The sequence below is a fragment of the Felis catus genome, chromosome A1 (assembly GCF_018350175.1).
Source record: "Felis catus isolate Fca126 chromosome A1, F.catus_Fca126_mat1.0, whole genome shotgun sequence".
NCBI classification, from domain to species: domain Eukaryota; kingdom Metazoa; phylum Chordata; class Mammalia; order Carnivora; family Felidae; genus Felis; species Felis catus.
Window position 1 is genome coordinate 155,211,669 of NC_058368.1, and position 9,195 is coordinate 155,220,863.

Here is a 9,195-nt window from a genome sequence, read left to right on the forward strand (position 1 = left end):
GACACCCTGAACTAGGGTCAGTTAGGACAGTTAGGATTTCCCAGAGCCCCCATCCAGCGGCAACTACCCTCATTGTCAGGACCCCTCCACCAGCCCCACCACCGTACCTCGCAATACCTACAGCAAGAAATCAAGTAAACACAGTAACTCTTTCTGCAGGAGAAGCTGTCTACAGAAATTGTACAAAAACTATTCATCCACTGATGATGGCAGAAAGCAGCATGAAACCCTGGACACATTCATCAGGAAGTAACGTAATCTCTATTTTGGAAACATTACAATTGTGTTTTTATTCTGTAAACTTAACAGACAAAAGTGGTCCCACACAGAAGGAGGAAGTTAACTGAGGGCAGGTGGCATCTAATGTCAGTGTTCTGATACCTCCAAGCCAGGTCGTGTAATTCCCACTGCTGGAACAAGTGCAGTTTGTCACAGAGCATATGGCCTGTTGCCTCTTTATTAGGAACAGCTGATTGGAAGAAATTGTTTTCCAAATTATCAGTGTAGAATAGTTCCATTAAAAAGGACTTTAAAGATTTCATTTTGAAAACGGTCTCTGCTTTAAAGAATGTTTTTGTCCACTGCAGGGAAGAGAGTTGAACGTTCACACACACACACACACACACACACACACACCACAATCACACATACAAATATGTCCTCAGCCATTTTATTGTTTACCCAACCTATTCCTCCCCCACACACCCTTAGAAACTATCATTCTATTCCCAGGCCTTGCTTGTTAAGACTCTTCAATCACACTAAAAGTCTCAATTTTTAAAATGAACACGTCTTTCTGAAATTACATGTTGAATATCAAACACAGGCTATTTTAATGTTTTCAAGGCCAGACCAATATCATGGATAAGTCTGAAAAGGATGAAAGTCAAATCATGAACTGTGTATGGTTTTGATAACCAAATAATTTCAGTGATTAAGACAGAGAAGTGCGCTCTAGAATCACATTTGCACGATGATAAGAGACAGCACTTATTTTGGTTTTTTTTTTTTCCATTGACATAAGACATCAGAAAAAGAAAAGAGAAAAAATGCTTATTATAAAAACAATTCTTCTTTATTAGCTCCTATATGCATAAGAATAACTTATCAAATGGAGAATATAGGGAAATTCCAATTTTAAATTAAGATGCTATTCAATATTTTGTGAGGTCTCAATTACATTATGAACTAAATCTTAATTTATAGCAGTGATGGAAACATAAGACATTAACTGATCTTCAGTACCTTATATTTCTGTTCCAAGACATCTAAAGATAATTATTTTCTCTATATGTCTGGATATTTTAATTTTATGAAATGATCATACAAATAACAATCTCCTTTGAAACCAAAGCACTATCAGTTAAAGAGGTGACATTTCTTTATTATCTTCATTTTCCTACTTATCCCATATTACATAGCATACAGTATTCAAAGAAGCTACAAAATAAATAGATCTATATTTGTAGCACCGTTACATTTAATTTTACTGAAAAATACAACGTAATATTTGAAACTCACTCGGTTTCTTAAAAGAGAATATGGAATACGTTTTAAGAACCACTAAGCTTTACATCACATCATCAGGAAAATGCAAATTACAACCATGAGATACCACTCCACACTATGACAATGGCCAAAATCCAGAACACTGACAACACCAAATGCTGACAAAGATGCGGAGCATGCACACTCTCGTTCACTGCTGGTGGGAATGCAAAGTGGTACAGCCACTTTGGAAGACAGTTTGGCAGTTTCTTAAGCAACCAAACATATTTTTACCATACAATCTAGATACTGTACTCTTGCGATTTAGCCAAAGGAGGAGAAAACACAACCTGCATACAGATGTTTACTGTAGCTTTATTCATAACTGCCAAAACTTAGAAGCAACCAAGATGTCCTTCGGCAGATAAATGCATAAATAAATTGTGGTACCTCCAGACAACGGAATATTATTCAGCCCTAAAAAGATATGAGTTATCAAGCCATGAAAGATATGGGGGAAACTTAAATGCACATTGTTAAGTGAAAGAAGCTGACCTGAAAGGCTACATATTATATGATTTTAACTATACGACAATCTAAAAACTGCAAAACTATGAAGATAGGAAAGAGATCAGTGGTTGCCAGGGTTTGGGGAAAGGTTAGGATAAATACATGGAGCACAGAAGATTTTTAGGGCAGTGAAAATACTCTGCATGATACCCTAATGGTAAATACATGCCGTTATACATTTGTCCAGACCCACAGAATGTACAACATGAAGAGTGAATCTTAATGTAAACTATGGGCTGTGAGTGGTTGTGATGTGTCAACAATTATAACAAATGAACCCTGTGATAGGGTATGTTGATGATGGGGAAGGCTATGCATGGGTGGGGGCAGGGAGTATGTGAAAATTTTCTGTACCTTAGCCTCAATTTTGCTGTGAACCAAAAATTGCTCTAAAAATGAAATCTTTTTTGAAAATTCAACATTTATTCTTGATAAAAGCATTCAGATACATTTTTTGTGAATAGTTAAAAATACTCAAACAGAAGATTAAATTTGTCCAAGTCAGTCAAGTTAGAAGGTTTTAGATTTTGCCAGAAATTAACTTTACATGATTATAAATAAGCATTTTTCAAGAAGTTTATATCATCCTTATGTAAGTCTTTAAGATTAAAGTTCCAGTTGCCTGTTGCTATATAATGAACTATCCCTAAAATTTATTTATCGTTTTATTATTTTTTCATTATTTTGTTGGTCACAGAGCAGGATTCAAGTTGGGCAATTCTTCTGCTTCATAAGGTGTCATTTCATGATATTCATCTAGTGGTTGAGCTAGTCTGGATTACTTACACACGTGCTTTAGCCTGGAATGGGATACCTGAAATCACCAGAAATTGGCCAACATTGGTCTCTTTCCTTCCTGTCTCTCTATGTGACTGGCTCAGGCTTCCTCACATCAGGGCAGTCTCAGGGTAGTCATATTTCTTACATAGTAGATCAGGGCTTCAAGAATGAGTGCTCCAGGAGATAGGAAGTAGACCTTTCTAGTCTCTTAAGGGATGGACCCAGAAACCGGTGGAGGATCCCTTCCATTATGTTCCACTGCTGAAAGAGGTCACAGAACTCACCAGATTCAAGACTAGGAGACACAGACCCACTTCTCAATAGGAAAAATATTTAAGATTTTGTGGTCATCTTCTATCTGCTACAAGACAATGTCTCATTTTAGAACTGCATTGTTAAAATTTTTCTCACAAAGAATATACACTGTATCCAATTTCCTTACTGGAAACCCCCAATTTTCAGGACTAATTTCAGTGTTCCCAGACAAATAGAAAAAAAAAAAAAAAAAAAAAACTAACAAAGTCATAGAAAAGCCTGGAGACATATGAAAATAAACTGTGTGTCACATAGAGTATATATCCTACTATGCCCAATCCAAGAGTAAGTCCAACAGAAAAGGTAATAATGAATTAGGAGATTTTTGCTTTAGGTAATTAGTTAGCTAGTTAAAGTTGGATTAAGAAGAAATCATTCGAATGCAAAGATAAGAATATAACATGCTAAGCCCTAAGAGAATAACTGCCATACTGAAACTTTAGTTTCAAAGAGTTTATGTGTCTTGTAAAAACCTCAACTTAATTTTGGAAATGGTTTTGTAGCATAATTTACATTCTCAGACCAACAAGACTGATTTCATAAGCCATATTGAGCAATCAACTTAATTACTCCACAGGCACTCAGATAGTTCCCCAAATTAATCAAAGTCAAAGTCAAGTATGTCCTTACTGAAAGAATCCCAGATAAAAAGAATACCGGTTCCAATCTCTTTATAGAATAAGTATGGACTAGTCAAGTTGGTGGTTAGGTTAATGTCTATAAATTAAATCTGTCTTAATCTCCTCTTCTTATAAGGACACCAGTCAGATGAGATTAGAGCCACCCCGCGTAAATTTACCTTACTTTAAAGACTCTAACTACAGTCATATTCTGAAGTTCTGAGGTTAGAATTTCAACCTTTGAATCTAGGAGAAACACAATTCAGCCCATTCTAGGCAGCATACAAAAGGTTATCAGCAGATGTGCAGAACTAGGCCAGCAGCAAGGACTCAAGCATAAGAACCCACTCAAATACAGCCCCAGGAAGGTCTTGAACAGGAAACCAGTCTTATGAAAAATAGATACTTAAGGAAAAGCAAACAATAGAAATATAATGTTGAAGTTATTATAATGTATTGCTATATCTTCAGCAAAAAAACAAATAATCCAAAGGCTTTATTTATGTTATTTGTATACAATTACTTTAATATACATTACCTCATATTTTCACAAGGCCACCACAGAACACATTTCATTAACCCATTTTGATTATGAGATTCTAAGAAACTAAAGAGGCTTATTCAAACTCATATACATTGCATAGTCAGGGTGTCCTAGGGATCTTGCCATGACACTGCCATCCTGCATGAGAAAGAAAAGAATACTGGGATGCCTGGGAGGCTCAGTTGGTTAAGTGTCCAACTCTTGATTTCAGCTCAGGTCATGATCTCACAGTTGTGAAGTCAAGCCCCGTGTTGCAGGGCATGGAGCCTGCTTAAGATTCTCTCTCCCTCTTACTCTGCCCCTACCCCACTTGCACTAGCTGTCTCTCTCAAGAAAGGAAGAAGGAAAGAAAGAAAGAAAGAAAGAAAGAAAGAAAGAAAGAAAGAACAAAAGAAAGAAAGAACAAAAGAAAGAAAGAAAGAAAGAAAGAAAGAAAGAAAGAAAGAAAGAAAAAAGGAAGTAAAGAAAAGAAAGGAAGAAAAGAATGTAAACTGAAAATTTTGCTTTGATGAATTTTAAAAGTGATAAACTTAGCTCTCCTTGGCTTTTACTTGTGTGATGTTTTTTTTTTTCTTTTCTACCTAATGCTGGTTAGCATTAAACAGCCTACTAAAAGTAATCTATTGCAAATAGCCATAACCAATGCTTCATGACCATACAGAGTCCATTGCCACTTAGAGATCAGGCGATGTTCTTCAGAATATTGTAGGTTTCCTCACAGGTTTCAGAAGACATCACTAGCCATGACATCTCCATCTATAGGCAATGTTAGTAAGCCAGAAAACTTCTTTACCCCAGGTACTAAGAATGACCTCTCCTCAGATTGTACCAACTACTATTTTTCAAAGTCTGTTCTATAACCTACAATTTGTTTATCAGTTTACTTTGGCTTGATGCCATGGTTGGCTGTTAGTTCTGCAAGGCAGTTTAATGCTACGTATCTATATATCTTGACATTTCCTCTAGTCTCTTTGTTTTCAGTACAAGACAAATGGCTCCCTCATGGAAGTACTGCTGGGATTAAATGAAATAACAGAACTGAAGGCACTCTGTTTCTTTAAATGTGCAACATTGCCTGTCTTAGAAACAGAGGTCACAAAGATGATTACCAAAGAGCTCACGATCCGTTGGCAGAAATGGACGTTATACAAACGGGTATCAGCCTCGTTACAACTTAACCAAGAGTAAAATATTCATTCTCGTAAAGGAAGGAGAATTTGGAGGAGAAAACACCTATGACTGGCATCCCTGGTCAAGAGAGAGGCAAGAAGTTACCAAAGAAAAATGAGCAGACAGAGCACAGTGTGTGTTAGGAGGGAGTATGTTTTAATGAAAACTTAGGAAAAGAGATTGGGACCATATCATGACACACTGTTAGTGCCCAATGAGGAATTGTGATATTATGTGAGTAGGCCTGGAAGGCCAATAAGGAGGTTTGCATGGAATGAAGAAGGGCCAAAAGTAACCCACTCCTACAGCAGTCTGACGAATATGTTTGCTTAGTCATTGTTGCTAAGGAAGAAAGGAAGGAAGGAAGGAAAGAAGAAAGGAAGAAGGGTTAGAATCCCAAATTGTGAATCCTGAATCCCATAATACCACCTAATGTCAAACTAGATACAGGTGAATGTCTACCTTATTAGAACATCCCAAATTCCAATCTGGCCTTCCATCCTGGTAAAGTAGCCCTAACCATATATATTGCTGGGTTGGGGGGATTCCTTTTGTGCCTTAACAAAAGGCCTACAGACAGACACAGCTGCGAGCTTCTAAACCACCTTCCCCCACCCAACCAGGTCTCCAACCTCTGGGTGTGGACCCTCTGACTCATAAAAGAGGCATGAAAAAGAGATTGCTTTCCAAAGGGCCTAATGAAGAATCGTCACCAAATAAGAATTCAGTCTATGTGCCCTGTGCCCAACAGGCCTTCACGAGTATGGACATGGTCTTATGTATCTCACTACCCAAAGGGAAGAGAAGAGAGGAAAATAGAAAAGATCAATAGTAACACACAAAAAAATGGGTGAACAAGGAGTTCATTTCCCTAAAGCAAGATTCTCCTTCCTTTTCTGAATCCTGAATGCCTTTAATAGGATTATTTCTTTTAAGTTTATTTGTTTATTTATTTTGAGAAAGAGAGAGAGAGCACAGGTGCACACAAGGGAGAGGCAGAATCCCAAGCAGGCTCCACACTGTCAGTTCAGAGCCTGACATGGGGCTGAAATTCACAAACCGTGAGATCATGACCTGAGTCAAGATCAAGAGGTGGACGCTTAACCAACTAAGCCACCCAAGCACCCCTCCCAGGATTATTTAATCTCTTCAACACCCTTGGAGAGAATTTAAATAATTTTTATGGCATTTAATAAAAGTAGTATATTTTTATTTTATATTATTAAGTTATGAAATAGTGTGCTATGTAGTTTATTTCAAAGGGTATCTAAAGACTTATATAAAGAATTTTGGTGTTTTTACCTTTAACAAGAAATTCAGGTCATTTAAGTAAATCTAATTTATGTAATAAAAATCATGCTATTCTTGACTAACACAAGTTTAAAATAGCATGTTTTGTTTAAGTATATTAAAGTGTAGATAAAAATTAAACTACACTTGGATGCTCTGCTATAAATGAGAAGTTGACTAGCGAGGTGCCTGAGTGGCTCAGTCGGTTAAGCGGCTGACTTGGGCTCAGGTCATTTTCTCACAGTTTGTGGGTTTGAGCCCCACACTGGGATCCATGCTCCAGCTCAGAGATTGGAGCCTGGTTCAGATTCTGTGTTTCCCTCTCTCTCTCCACCCCTCCCCTGTTCGTGCTCTGTCTCTCAAAAATAAATAAACGTTAAAAAAATGTTTTAAGAAAAAAAGAAAAGTTGACTAGAAAGCTAAATTTTCTCTTTTTAACATTAATTCTTGAAATATTATGCTCATTTTGGTTCCTATACGAGAATTTGACCAGATGACAGTTCCCACAACTGATACGATGTCTATGCTCCTCCTTCAACTTGTTATGTTTCCATTTCTTCTCCTTAAAAAACAGTCCACTATAGGTGTAATTAAACAATCGAAGAAAAAATTAAACTGGATAATATTTAACTAATGTAACACTGTATCAAATATACTCAAATTTTTTAAATTTTGTAAAAACTGAAACACACACACATGCCCACACACATATACACACACACAGAGATTATGTTTAACCTTGACACATAAATCCCCTGAGTAACTGAGGATGAGAACAATCATCTTATCTCTACCTCCTCACTCAATTAGAGATGCCATTACGACCTAGAACGCTGGCTCCCAAGTGTGTCCCTCCACCCGTAGCATCCACATCCCCTGTGAACTTGATAAAACAAAAATTCACAGGTGCCAGCCCAGACTCTGAATCAGGATGATTCCCAGCAGTTTGTGGGCCTCCGGATACACATGAAAGTCTAACGCTGACCTAGACCAAGTTGAAAGACCACACACCTTCACGAGGCATCCTTTGGGAAAATTTGCCCCAGAGGAATCAGAATGGCAAACTTCTCCAGCAGGCAGGCAGCCTCACAGAAACCAACACAAAACAAACCATCTGATTCCGTTTGCATTATTAATATAGCAGAAATATTCTAGGGGTGGAGGTGCTTTCTGCATAAAGAGAAGAACTGAAAGAAAACGGTTCAGTCTCACGTTTGTGGCATATTTTTAAAATTTTTTTAATTTTTTTATTTATTTTTGAGAGAGAGTACGTGCGGGAGGGGCAGAGAAAGAGAGACAGAGGGAGAGACAAAATCCGAAGCAGGCTCCAGACTCTGAGCTGTCAGTACAGAGCCCGACTCAGGGCTCAAAATCACTAACCATGAGATCATGACCTGAGCCAAAGTTGGACACTCAACCGACCGAGCCACCCAGGCGTGTTTGTGGCATATTTTTAAAGAGAATATAAGCTTTGGACTCTGACAGGTCTGAGCTTAAATGTTGGCTCTACTCTTTACTGGTCAGATGACTAGCCTAGAAAGGAAACTGAACAACTCTTCATCTGTAAAATGGAGATAATAAACTTGTCCTCATGGGATTATGGTGCAATTTTATGACCTGTCCTATGGAAAGGTAAACCCAGCATAAGAGCATCTATCTATTTGAACGGTAAAGTTGTAGGATAATTAACAGAAATTATTTTGGCTTTATTCTCCCTTTGTTTTTCCTTCCCCCTCTCTCCTGTCTTTTCTAGCCAAGGGCCACATCTGATGCTTTCTTGGTCTGGGATGGTGTGTGCAGAGCAGAATGCATAACCTGTATAAGACAACTGCTATCATTGGAGAGGTTGTGTGAGGTGTCCAGGAGGAAAGGAGAGCAAGGTCAGGTCTTGAAAAGAAAGTCCAGGGGAAGATTTCCCACATCCTGGAAGGAGATCAGAGCCTGCATGGCTCCTGTGAGAAGTGGGATCCATGCATTGTTCAAAGGTAGTGTGAGCAGGTGGTGGTGAGACCCAGGTTAATCGGGGAGGAAGGGCTCTGTATGACTCGTAGGACTGGAAAGCAAACACAGGGGCTCCTGGACGTGATGGAGATTCCTCGCCTAAAAGCAAAGAAGCAAAACCTCCTGACCAGAAATGTACACCCAGAGTAAGAGAATGGGTGGCTTTAAAAGAAATTCCCCCAGTTGGCCAGTGATGGGCAGAAAATATGCAGTACTGCTGTGTAAGACCCCAGCCTTTGCAGCTGCAGTTATCTGGCTCAGTTGGTTAAGCATTCAACTCAGGATTTCAGCTCAGGTTCATGGGTTCAAGCCACACTTGGGGCTCTGCAATGACAGTGCAGTGTGGAGCCTGCTTAAGACTCTCTCTCCCTCTCTCTCTAGCGATCCTCCACTCACTCATGCTCCCTCTCTCTCAAA